Genomic DNA, 13,332 nt, shown 5'->3' with positions numbered 1-13,332 from the left:
TTCTTGACCACTTCGTCTGTGAATGTGGGGAACATAAGACAATTCTTCCCCAGTCAGGGGTCCTGGCCAGGCAGAGTCTCTCTCGGCCCCCATCCCTCTGGGGTCTGATCTGACGCACAGAAGGCCATGACACTTTTCTCTGATAAACCTGCTGTTCTACAGGATTGGATTCCTCTTCCCCCATTCTATATCTGGATACCCATATGGGAATTCAGGACTCTTCACTAGGAGAGAAATGGACTCATTCCTTTGCAATGGGATTCTGACCAGTCAACTAGGTATGGGACGCCCCTCTGTGCATCCCATACCCTGCCTTCTATCACCCCGGCCTATGACCAGCCAGCAGTCAGAATAAGATCACCCACAGCTCCAAACCAAAGGTGCTGCTGAGATTCATCCCAGGGCCAAAGGGCTCTTGTGGGGAGGGCTTCCTGCTCATTCTCTGCCCTCTGCTGATTGGTGTAGCACTTAAAATGCCTTTGACTGCAAATAATTTTAAAAACAAAACAAGACAATCACAACAAAAGTCTGCCACACAGCAACATCTATGATAGGGAACCGGTTAAATGAACAGAGGCCAGGCTGGGGGTGTCGCTCATGGTGGAGCACTTGCCCAGTACCTGCCAGACCTGCGTTCCATCCGCAGCACCAATAAACAGGCACACAGAGGTACATTATCACCATGGCAGTTACATAACGGATAAAAGGCACGGAAACACTACATACTGACGTGAAAATATCTCTGGCCCATAAGGTTACTGAGGAAAGGTAGCTGTGGTGCAATTTATCCAATGTTGACCCTTTTGAAAGAAAGGGGGAGGTGCATACCGTCATCCCTCAATATCCAAGAGTGGCAGGACACCCTCCCCCACCCAGCTCTGCAGGTCTGTCCCTTGGGCAAGATGGCTGGTCTATTCACACAGGTCCACACCCTCCCGTAGAGTCAAACTCATCCCTAGATGACCTATAATACCCACATAAACGCCACGTAGATACCTACTGTACTGCATTGTTTGGAGAATAATGACCACAGAGTGTCTGTCTGTTTGTACAGATGCCTTTTGGTTGGATCTGCACAAATCCAACCTAACGGTGAAAGGCCACCAGCATGGGGCCTGTAAAAGAACAACGAAGAGGATGTGAATGAGGACAGGCGAGGGGGGGACTTCCCATGGCCAGTCTCAAGTTGTCTCCATTTTCAGGTGATGTGTTATCTGTTAAAAAAAAAAAAAAAAAAAAAACTTCTAAAATTTTCGGTTCCATCAGATGTTGCCATTTGGAGAATCTATGAAGAGCATATGGAAATTCCTCATACTGTTTTTGTCATTTTTTTAGTAGGTGAAATTATTCCAAAATGAAAAGTCAGCAAACCCTAGAGATGGTGTGGGAAGGAAGGAGCCATAAAGAAGGAGCTCTGGCACCGGGGCTCGCTGCAGAAGCGTGCCAAGCCCTGTGGGTGCGTGCCAGGCCCTGCAGGCACATCCCCACTCCCGGCCACCACCCAGGACTCCTTTCTCCGGGCTCTGCCTTCCTGCAGATGCTTTCTTGGCCTCCCCCCCTCCCCACCCCCAGAGGCCTTGGTTCCGAGGGACAGGCTGGGGCAGTGGCAGCAGGACGTCCACTGCCTGGTGGTCAGAAGCACTTAGCAGGTCCACAGCAGCAGCAGGGGTCACACTTCCTCCACGGCAGGGACCATGCAAATCAAGTCCTCTCGCTGCAGGTCAACAAAAATAAAAGCCTTTCCTGCCCCAGGCTGTCCACCAGCCTGTCCACCAGCCCTGGCTCCTGGCAGCCAGAGGCCTCGGCTCGGTTACCTCCGTGTGGAGGTCCAGGGAGGGTGTCCCTCCAGGTGCTGCCCCAGGTGAGCTCTCCTGCCACTCACAGCTGCCCTCTGAGGTCCTATCTGAGAGTCCCAGGGACACCCTTGAAAGACAGCCTTGAAAACAGTGCCTGCCTCCAGGCAGTGGGCACCCAAGTAAAAAACGGTTTTGATTCTCTGATGTATTCAGGCCTAATTGTTTAGCCCCAAACTCCAAGCAATCATCTAGCCTTAATTTAGGAATTTTTTCCAAACTAAAATAGGGGTTGTTTATCTTCTTCTTCAAGAACAGGATGGCCAAGGTGCGGTCTATGGGCAGGACTTGGAAACTGCACAAGTCCTATGCTAAGCAGCAGTTCCTCACGGGGCACAGGACTGTTGCACTGGGGCTGTTGATCAAGCACCTACTAAGTGCACAAATGCACATTTTAAAAGCAAAAATAACCGAACTGGGGACAGACCCCAACAGACCAGCAAGGCTGTCTTTATTAAGCAGTGGAATGGCCCATTTTCAGGAGAGAAAATGGCAACTGGTTACAAGAGGGGTCTGATTTTTTTTTTTTTAAAGAGAGAGAGAGAATTTTAATATTTTATTTTTTAGTTCTCGGCGGACACAACATCTTTGTATGTGGTGCTGAGAATCGAACCCGGGCCGCACGCATGCCAGGCGAGCGCGCTACCGCTTGAGCCACATCCCAGGCCGGGGTCTGATTTTTTATAGGGTCTAAGTGAGACCTTAATCACAGCAGACTGCATCTTGGGTTGGGCCGTCAGGGGGAGCAGTTAGTTGTTGCTGGGAAATAGTGGAAGTCCAGAGATGCCTTCCCCCACATCCATGGTCCTCCTTTCTCCCTGGGGGCTGCTCTCCATTTCCTTCACACTGACCTTTTACATCTTCATAGCAGCTGTTTAAAGTGCTTTTGTCCCCCTGCAAAGAGGAAGAAGAGGTTTGAAGGGGTTACCAAGCCCTTTGCCCTCTCATCAAGCCTGAGACGCCACCCTTGTCTCAGACACCACCAATAAACAACAAGAAAACACCGCCAACGCACCACCCGCTAGAGGACCTGCCAATCAGTGTTACCTGTGCGAGACACGGAGCTCAGATCTGGGCGCTGAACTCCTTGGCAGCTCTCTGTGAACAGGGCATTTCCAAACCATGGTCAAATTTATTCCTCTGAACAATTAAGATGTAAAGCAAGCCTGATTATCCCCATTTCCAGGTGAGGAAACGGGCTCAGAGTAGGCAAGCAGTCTGCCCGCAGTTGCCCAGCTGGTGTATACTTGTAACTCCACACAGAACCCCTGGCTGCTCAGGTAGCATTTCCCGTACCAGTCAGTTTCTGCTCACCTCAAGAAGGGCCTTGGTTACTGGTCATTTATCAGTGGGGTCATCTGAACAGGAGAGAAGCCACGGAGGAGATCTTCTATGACCCTAACAATCTTGTCACCTTAAATATCTCACCAACCTACATCTTCTAGGAACAAAGATGTTGTCCTACTAAGTATGATGCCACCGTGGCTGGGGCGGGTCTTGTGGGTCAGGGTGGCCCAGCTACAGCCGTGATCCCAACTCTAACCTGAGTGTGGCTATGAAGGTAATCCACAGATCTGGAAATCCCCAAGGCCCACGTGTTCAGGGCCGGGTCACAGCCTGTGGTGCTCTGGGACGGGGAGGATCCTGTAGGAGCCGGAGGCTGTGGGAGCCTCCAGCTGGAGGCTGTGGGGGCTGTGGGAGGTCACGGGGCGTGCCCTGGGGGGGACATACTGACCCCACCTGCTTCCTGCCTCTCTCTTTGCCCCCAGGCACCCTGAGGAGAGCCGCCCTCCTCTGCCTTACTCTCCCACCATGATGTACTATGCTACCTCAGGCCCAAGCTGGCCATGCCAGGCAGCTAGGGCCCGAAACATCTGAAGCCCTGACCAGGGTCAGCCTCTCCTCCCAAAGTTGATGATCTCAGGTACTTTGCCACAGTGACAGAAAACTGCCTAGCACCCATGGTTTCTGCCCTCTGTAATCCAGGTGAGCCTGGTTCAATCAGTTGAAAGGCCTTAAAGGCCGTGCGGATGCCTGCCCATATGAGGAATCCCACCACAGATAGCGACTCCACTCCTGCCCTTCCCGAGAGCTTGCCGGGCCAGGCCCCAGGCTCACAGCAGCCAGGCCTTTGCAGTGTGTCTCTTGATACCATGTGTAGAGGCCACGGTCTCCCTGGTTAGACCTTGACACCAAGGCTACAAAGTCACCATCAAGCCAAGGGCACCTTCCTTACTGCTCATGGTCAGTCTGAAGCCGTGGGAGGGCCTGAAACCACATGCAGGACTTGACACGTCTCTGCGTTTTGTGGATTTTCTGGGGGTGGGGGGGCTGGCTCTCACAGGATCCTTCAGAAGTTCGTCACCCCTGTGTGATCAGGGAGCCACTGAATCAGACACCTCTTCCTGGGCTGAGTCCCAGAGAGACCCTCTGTGGTGGGTGGGGAGTGGCCAGCAGCCCCAGGATATTCCAAGGTTCCAGTCCCCTGGTTCATGCTGGGGACAATGGCCACAAGGTTTTACAGCACCCCTCAGACCCCTTAGGAGCAAGGACAAAAGGAGCCCCGTGAGTCTCCTCATTAGTGACTCAGAGCACCAACAACTTAAACTTAGCCATCCTTGAGGAGGCAGATGTGGAGAAGACAAACACAACAAGGGTTTGCGTTTAATTCTGATCACGTAATACTTTGAATAAATACTTGGCCTAAAAGGCTGAATAATAAGCTGGCCCTTTGGCCAACACTCCTTCTTGCCAAGATTAAAAGGTAGAAGTTGGCAAGTGTCCGCTATCCATGGTGGGAAGGATGGAGGAGTTGTTGACTGATCAAATTGGAAGGTGCCAATTAATGTCAGTCAAGATTACAGAGAGCAGAAAAAGCTATTTATAGGGCTTTTTTTCCCAACAAAAATAGTGCATTCGCAAGCAGTGATTTTTTTTCCCTCCTACTTGTAGTTTCATTAAGTCCTTGTAAGAGATCCGCTTCATAAATGCAAACTCTCCCAATTTACAAGGATCTACCTTGCAAGGAGCCCTAACCTCTTCCTGTCCTGCATCAGAGGCAGCACTGGCCATGACAGAGCAGGAAAGGGCAGAGCAGAACCCCACTAGAAAGATACCCTTCTCTGTGCATGGGACAGTGTCCTTTTCCTCTGTGGGTCCCACACCCTGGGCTTATCCTCACCTGCTCAGAAAACATCCAGTGGCCATGACAGGGCCTGGAGTTGGTCACAGGGGGCACTAAGGTAATGCCCACTATTACCCAACTGTGCCCGGGGGTCATCTCCCGCCTGTTACCTTACCGCGTGGGTGGCCAACTCCGCAGCCGGCTTCTGCCTTTTCTTTCCTTACAACTTGGGGTTCCACCTGCGACAGCCACCTCCTTCCAAACACCTAGGTCAGCTCCACCTGCATGGATAGGAGGCACTTGACCTGAGACAGATGCCCCAGAGCTTGACGGGCATCTACACCAGGCTTCACGGTTTGAGGAGGCCCCTGGATTTCCAGATCAAAGTGTTAACGTGGCTGTTTTGGTCTTTCTGTGCTGCTATAATAAAACAGCTGAGGCTGGGTAATTTTTAAAGGATATAAATTTATTTTTCACGTGTCTGGAGGCTGAGAAACTCAAGAACAAAGTGCTGGTAGGTTTGCAGTCAGGCGGGGGCCAGGTGTCCAAGGTGGAGCTACACCCCCAGGAGGGACAAAGCTGTGCCCTCTCAGGGGGAAGGAGGCAGGGCAAGGCAGTCTGGCAGCTCTCTCCAGCCCCTGCCTGAGGTTGCTGACTGTCAATCCCCGGAGGCCCTGCCTCCTAAGACTGATGTGCTGGGGATGACATGTCAACAAAACTCTGGAGGAGGCATGGACATCCCAGCCCTAACGGGCGAGGAGCAGAGTTTTGGATCAGCAGCAGCAACCAGAAGGTTTTCAGGAGCGAGGGGCCTCGGGGCCACTCCAGCCTGCTGGCCTCGGAGCAGGTCAGAGTGGAAACTCAGCAACAGGGAGAGAGATGTGAGCTTGACCCGTGGGAGAAACTACAGAGACGAAAGCACGCAGGAAAATGGAGCGAGGAGCCAAGAGAGAGTGAGGGACCACAGGTGAGATGGACGTCAGCTCACGCTGCAGACTGAGGTCTGTCCTGAGATCCATGTGCTCAAGACCCCTCAAGACCTGCTCAGTAGTGCCACGTAGGAGGTGAGTGACCCGAGGTCAGGGCAGGTCCCTGGCAGGGACTCAGAGGCTGACGCGGAGGGCGCCATCTGTGAAACAGCCTCTGACTGCTGGCGCCTCCACCTTGGACTTCCCACCTTCCAGAGCTATCTGAATGGATTTCTGCCGGTGGTAAGCTGCTGGACCATGGCACCTTGTTATAGCAGTGGACAAAGAAAAAGACAGCTCAGGGAAGTGTCCCCCGTGAGCCAAAGGCGAGGTGGCGCAAGACAACAAAAGCCAGCCAAGGGACACAGAATGAGAGCCTGGAGCTACTAAAAGAAAACACCGTGAAACGCACCGTAGCCTGAATGCAGCTGAGCCCTGCGTCCCCACCGGTGGACCCACACGGGGCTATTCAGAAGAACCCAAGCTCACCTTGGGCAGCACAGGAAAGAGTCAGGCCTTTAGGGGCCTTGGGAGGAGGCGAGTGGGGAGTCCTAGGGCAGAGCCACACGGGCAGCAGGGAGCCTCCTCAAGGTCCCCTCCTCGCCCATGCTGCCCTGCCTCTCCCCCTCCTCGAGGTTCCTGGCCTGGATGCCCCTCCCTGGACTGCCATCCACCTCAGTGCTTCCTGTGTCCTAGGAAGCAACACTCCGTCATTGTGGGGACCTCTGGACAGTTAAGTTCCCTTTAGAAATGTAAATCATACCCCAAAATACAAGGTTTCCAGGGGCGACAAAGGAGGCTGAGGGAGGAGGATTGCATGTCTGCAGCTAGTCTGGGCCACTCAACGAGACCCTGTCTCAAGCTAAAATAAAAAGGACTGGGGTGTGACTCAGGGGCAGAGTGACAGAATGCTTCCTACCACAGGTGGGACTTGGGTTTCCATCTTCCGCACTGGAAATAAAGCTAGGAGTCAGGCAGAGAACCCTAAAGAATACTTGACGTCTGGTGGCAGTGGAGCAGGGGGCTCAAGGGGAGCACTAGAGGCTGGGCCAAGGGGGCTCAAGGGTAGCACTAGCAGCTGGCCCAGGCACCTCTGGACACCTACAGACCAAGCTCCGCCAGCCTAAGGAACCATGGGGCGAGGGAGGGCAGGAGGCCTGAGCATTTAACTGGGCCTCATCTCAAGATGAACGGGCAAGGCACAGGCCAGGGGAGACCAAGTAGAGCCACATAGATATGGCTCCGGCCCATGCTGGCCCCTCCACCAGTCCTGGCTGCCAGGACTGGGGTACGGAGCATTGTGAGGCCACAAGGGAACACAGTTCACAGGGGACCAGGATCAGCTGCCATGAGGGGACAGGAGCAGGTAGCCAAGGGGCATGCGGGGCACAGCTAGCCCCAGCCGAGCTGGCTCTCGAGAGCAGAGCTGTACAAGGTCTTGGCTGAGAGGTGAGGGAATCAAGAAGGCCCAGGGGACCCCGAAGCTGCAGGAGGGCCTGCGCTGTGCCCGTGGAGAGACCACAGGACAGAAGCTCTTGGCAACAACTGAGAGAGACCCCGGAGTGAGCCTCGGAGCGGCAGTGACCCAGAGGCAAGGAGAGGTCCCAGCCCTTCCTGCCTCTCCTCTGGGCTCCCCGTGTCTGTGGGGACCCAGCACAGCCATTCCTGCAGCTACTTGGAACCCAGGTGTGAACCTGGCACTTCCAGGAGGGGCATCTGATCCAGTCTGCCCTGATCAGAGAACAGTCTGCCCGTGGAAGGAGGAAAGGGCTTCACCTCGCAGCTGCAGGGGAGAGTCGGGAGGAGGGACCCTTGGGAGGAGAGTGGGGCCAGAGCCCCGTGGCAGCACCTGCTCACCCTGCCATCAGGTGCAGCATGGCGCTCCCTGAGCTACCACCACGAGGCCACAGCGCTGCCCACCTGCCGGAGGGTCCAGGAAGAAACCGGCTTCCTTCTTCTACTAAACACCCAGCGGTGCTGCTTCTCTGGCCATTCTATGACAGACACCTCTCACTATGATGAGGAGAGAGCCTCTGCTTTATCCCCATATCCAGAGTCCTGGGACCCAACCCCGGGGTGCTCCATCACTGCGCAACAACCCCAGCCCTTTTTATTTTTTTATTTTGAGACAGGGTTTCACTAAGTTGCTGAGGCTGGCCTCAAATCTGCAATTTTGCTGCCTTGGCCTCCTGCATTTCTGGGATTACAGGTGTTCGCCTCCACACTGGCAAAGCGTGTCTGCTTTTAAAGACCCATCTAAGTAGACTGGGTCCTCCCCAAAGGGGACGGGCTCCCTAGGCTCCCTATCACAAAGCCCTTACTGACTCCCATCTGCTGAGTGAGGTCAGGCACTCACAGGTTTCAGGATTCGGACGTGGAGCGCTCAGGCAGGTGGGTTCTGCTGCTTGCCACTCTCAGCCCTTCAGGCCAGATCCATGCTGTCTAGTTCACTATATCTCTTGACAGAGGTCAAGAAAGCCAGTAAAAAAAATATATATATTTCCACAGGAATAAAAAGAAATACTCACGGCTTCAGCAACGCCTTCCATTCGGTGGACAACAGTCTCTCCCCAGATTAAATGAAGAACTACTCAGAAGGTTACTCCGCAGGTTACTGGGCCCAGTAAGCTGAGCGAAAACCCAAACTGAGCAGCGGAGCTTCCACAAAGTCTTTGGAAAGTGGAGTGTGAAAGGAAGGTCGCAGGTGAGATTCGATTTCTCAGAACCCCAAGGACACGGTGACTTTGTGTCAGGCCAGAAATAACATGAAGTGCGGGCTTCTGAAAACCCGGCAGACTAGGAGAGTGTCTCCACTGGGCGGTGGGCAAACGCACGAGTCCCGTGGCCTCCTCAACCCTGTCCTCTGGGGATGGCCTTAGCTGGCTGACCAGTCCTGGGGGTGACTCACCAGTAGGGAAGAAAGTGCTCCTGAGGTCATGGTGGGCACCTGGTGGGCCAGGAGCTCTCCCTGCTGGGGCGGGGGACAGAGACACCAACCACACAGGATCCAGTTTGCCAGCTTCATTTGGTTTTGTGTCTTTTGATAGCGAGCCAGACCCAGGAGTGAGCACAGGTAGGGGACTCTACAGTCACCATGGCAGGCCAGCATTCATACCTTGGTCAAAGGCCACTTGAGACTATATTTCTTCACCAGTGATTTTTAAATTCTAAGAGTATTAGTAAGCATTTTATGTTGAAAGTTCATTAAAAACTCCTAATCCCCCCACCCATGCAGACACATGACACTCCTACCACTCCCCCAGGGACCTCGGGGACAGAAGTCCAGAGAGAGCCTTTCTGCGTCTGCCACCAGGCCCTGGACAGCACGTATGCCTCCACGGAGGGTCTTGTTCTCACCAAAGCAGATCGCACTGTGCTCGGCGCTCGCTCCGCATGCGGTGTGAAAGGACTGCGTCACCTCCTGGAGCGACTCAGAGATGTAACTCAGCCACATGCACTCATTTAAATTGAAATTAAGTTCGTAATTACACCAAGCTATATTTATATCAAAATATGTCCGAGCATCAGGCATTGAAAGTGTGTCTCAATTTCATTTTGTCACTAAAAGTGTGCAAAAAGCATCCTTGGTTATACCTTTTTTTATGGCAGACAGCTTTTATGTCTGAAGAATAAACTCCTCAAAAGAGGATCTGGGCAAAAAATAATAATTTTTAAAGATTTTAATAGCTAATGCTCTGCTCTTGCCAAAGACAGTAAAGATTCAGTCTGGGCTGCGACTCGGGGGTCTTGTTTGCCACACCCCACCAAACACTATTTGTCATCAGTCTTTTCAACTTTTGCCACTAGAGGGAAAGGGCATCTCACATTGACTGATTTGCATTAGTCAACAACATTGGTTGTAGGTTAGAAAAGCTGCTGACCACACAGAGGTCTGCCCTGGCTAGCCAGCCCATGAGACCTGTTACCTGGATGTCACATCAGCCAGGAACTAGCCACGAAGTGCCTAACAGCCACCAGCGGCTTGTCACTGTATCAAGACGCCTCGGCCACATCTTAAGGAAGACCCTCTACAAACCTCTGGGAATGTCTAATTGCAAACCACATCCCCCACCACAGAGGCAGGGGACACGAGTGCCAGGTTCAGCTTGTCATGACACCCTGGCATGGCCAGGCTGGAACGGGACAAGGCAGATGGTGACCCCTGGAGCACCGAGTTGAGAAGTGCTCGGTCACTGACCAGGTGAGTCTGTCACAAGAGTGTAGGGGACACACACCAGGTGGGAACCCCGACATTGCCTCCAGACTAGAAGGGGCAGAAATTGGCAGCTGGGGCCCAGAGATGCCAAAAAGCCCTTTGGTCCAGCTAGGAGGAAGGGAGTCCCCTGGTCACCCGCCCCTCCTGGCGGCAGGGGAGCCTTGGGATCCTCCTCCCTCCTCCTCTACCGGGAACTGCCAACAGGGCTGGTAAGGGAGAAATCAAATGACAGTTGAAAATCTGCAAAGAAGAGAAATCCTAGGCAAAAATGAAAGACACAAAATCTCTGGTTCTCTTCAGAGAATTAGCATTCAGCCAGAACAATTTAAAAATACAGAAATATATTTTTAAAAACCTCTTATTGCCACAGCTTAGGCTGCCTGCGTCGCAGCTGCCTGCCAGAAGCCTGCAGGTTTCTCTCTGGAAACACCAGCTGCCTGGCCTTGTCCGCCCCTCCCCCCCCCCCTTCGCCCAGTAATGCTCCTCTTTATCAGGACATCGCCTGACCCCTAGTGGTGGCAGTGCCTTCGGCAGCACCCGTGAGCTTCCTGTATCCGACGACCTATCAAAATGTCATTGGCTGATGATAAAGAGCATTTTCTTTAAAAAGCTGACATGTGTACGTTACCAGAGTAGATAGAAAACGGGTCTTTGACTTTGAGAACATCTTCCAAAAAACTAAACTTCAGAGAAGTTTAGGACAGGGAGGACCACACACCAGAGAACATGCGCGAGCCCCGGCACAGGACACAGGCCACGAGGTTTTCCCACAGCAATTTTCTCCCATGATGGTCACCCCAGTCACAGAGCCTTGGGCTCTGTCTGAGGAGCAGAGCATGGCTCCAGGACTGGGAGCGTCCAGGTGTCCTCACACCCGCCCAACCTCCTTGCTCAACCCTAGGAAACAGGAAAGCCCAGACACCAGGGTAACTGCACAGGCTCCCACGCCTTGTGCCTGACGTCATCTAAATTCATCCTCAATGACCCTGAAAGGCAGTTGGAAATGCAGGTGAGAGACATTAATTCTAGTCTGTTTCATGAAGCGCCAGCCAAGAGGGGAACGTAGTTGAAAACAGGAGCAACTGGCTTTGATAGAGCCACACCTGAGTCCTCCCTGGCACCCTCCACGCCACGCCCTGCCCTGTCAGAGCTGATTCGGGGACTGAATGGACTGAGCCGAAGCTGCAGGAGCGCAGGACCGGCTGGACCCTCCTCCTCTGATACACACACCCACAGCTGGTCTCCAGGCCCAGGGCACTCTCAGAGGTAGGGCAACTCCCAATTTTAAAAAGGACAAAGGTTCTGGCCGTGCCCNAACCCAAAGTGGCTGGAACCCCCCCTCCCCCCCCAAAAAAAAAAACCCACACAGATGGCAAATAAGAAAATGTCAAGCTGTTGCCTGTCATTTGTCCTTAGGGAATCACAACATGACCAATAACATGGTATCAGATTAAATCATAACCCCCAAAGTGAAGTCCACAGGGAACACAGAATCCAGGAAGACCAGAGATGTCCCATGCACGAGATCCCCCATAGTGACATGAGCACCCTCTGGGGAGGATGCAGCAGGGCTTCTGCTCCATAAGTGTCCCAGTGACAACCTGAAAAGAGTGGTGTAGAGAGAGAGGGGACCGAGGCCACTTTGCAGACCAGGAGCCTGTCAAGATCCACTACAGCAGGTAGAGGAGGCAGCACAGGCAGCCAGCCATGGCCATTACCATCCCCAGGACACGATGTGACAAGAATGCCACTCTACCCCACACACCAGACAAATCCCAGGTGGGGACGTTCTACAGAGGCCTGAGCAGTGCTCCTCAAAGATGCCCAGGTCATCAAAGCCACCGAGAGTTTGAGGCACCGTCACAGCCAGGTGGAGCCCAGGGAGATGCAGCGGCTAACTAACTAGGACTGTTAGCGGGCCCTGGAGCAGGACGGTGCCAGCTGTAGACGAAGGGAACCTGACCCAAGCATGGGCTTTGTGTAATGACAGTGTGCTAATATTGGTTGACAGTGACGAATTTGCCAGGCTAACGCAAGATAGTCATAGCAGGAGAAGCTGGACGTACGTCGGAATCCTCTGTTTTATCTGGATTTTCCTCTAAGTGCAAAATCATCTAAAAAAAAAAAAAAAGAAAGAAAGAAAGAAAGAAAACTTACTTTCCAAGTGTAATGTGACTGTTTTTTGTTTGCCCAGTATATTCTGGGTGTTAGCCCTGAGAGTCTGGCAACCAGGAGACCCTGGTGCAGGCCCAGGCAGGACGGTCGTGACTCTCCACCACCAGGAGGGGCTCCCAGGAGGGACTCCCAGAGGGGGCTTCCAGGGGGGGCTCCCAGGAGGGGCTGAAACGCACTCACAAGCTTTCCTTTCTGAGGTCTTTGATTATTGGTCGCCTCTTATTTTGGGGCTCGGCCACCTGCTACTTCCCACAACCGACCTAAAAGCAGCCCAGCATAAACAAGAGGGAATTTGCTCAGTGCAAACATTTCCGATGAGAAGAGAACGTGTCCCCAGACACGCCGGTGTTTCCCACGGAGACCGCCTCGTGGCCTGGCAGATGGCGAGCAGTTCACACACCATCACCACAGCTCTGCAGCCCCTCCCAGCATGAGGCCCCACATGATCTCAGTAATGAGTCACCTGCGTCCATGAAAAGTCAGGGAAACGGAGGCACACCACGGCTGGAGCGGGCGGGCAGGGTCAGCTGGGCAAGTTCCCAGGACGCTGATCTATAATGCTTAACTCTCACAGGGACACTAAGGTGTGGGTGGAAATAGCAAAGGAGGAGGATGGAGCATTCCAGAACTCTCCTAGGGAGGCCGCTGCACGTGGCTGGAAGGAATGAAACGCTCTCACCCCTGGGTCTTTCCTGGACACCTCAAAGAAAATCCTCCCTCTGCAGGCCAGGCGTGGCTTGCCGAACGCTGTCCAGTTCAGCTTTACGCAGATGGATCTCAGGCTGCGTTTCAAACTTAAGCCATTTGGGAATAGAGGAGCATCTGCCATCCAGTGGGCCACCAGCTCAGGATGGTGTGCAGATGCCCACCCACCCCTCGCCAGGCAGCAATGACCCTGGGACTGGGCTTCTCAGGAAGGGGGGTCCAGTCAAGGCAGAGGGGAGAGCAGGCAGGGACCCTGGGTTCTCCTACGCTGTGCCCCGCACTCAGACAAAG

At 53.5% G+C, this 13,332-nt stretch overlaps 1 long non-coding RNA gene across 1 annotated transcript; it reads right to left on the bottom strand.

Moving 5' to 3' along the window:
* Positions 1-2,456: 2,456 nt before the first annotated feature.
* Positions 2,457-7,544, bottom strand: LOC125613557. Its single transcript, XR_007344107.1, has 3 exons — positions 5,153-7,544; positions 2,901-2,951; positions 2,457-2,747 (listed from the first exon to the last, which is right to left on the bottom strand). It is a non-coding gene; the product is annotated as an uncharacterized LOC125613557 (long non-coding RNA).
* Positions 7,545-13,332: the final 5,788 nt, after the last annotated feature.

Source organism: Marmota marmota, unplaced genomic scaffold (assembly GCF_001458135.2).
Source record: "Marmota marmota marmota unplaced genomic scaffold, marMar, whole genome shotgun sequence".
Lineage (NCBI taxonomy): Eukaryota > Metazoa > Chordata > Mammalia > Rodentia > Sciuridae > Marmota > Marmota marmota.
The sequence above is the reverse complement of the archived record's forward strand: the minus strand, read 5'-3'. Positions and strand labels throughout refer to the sequence as shown.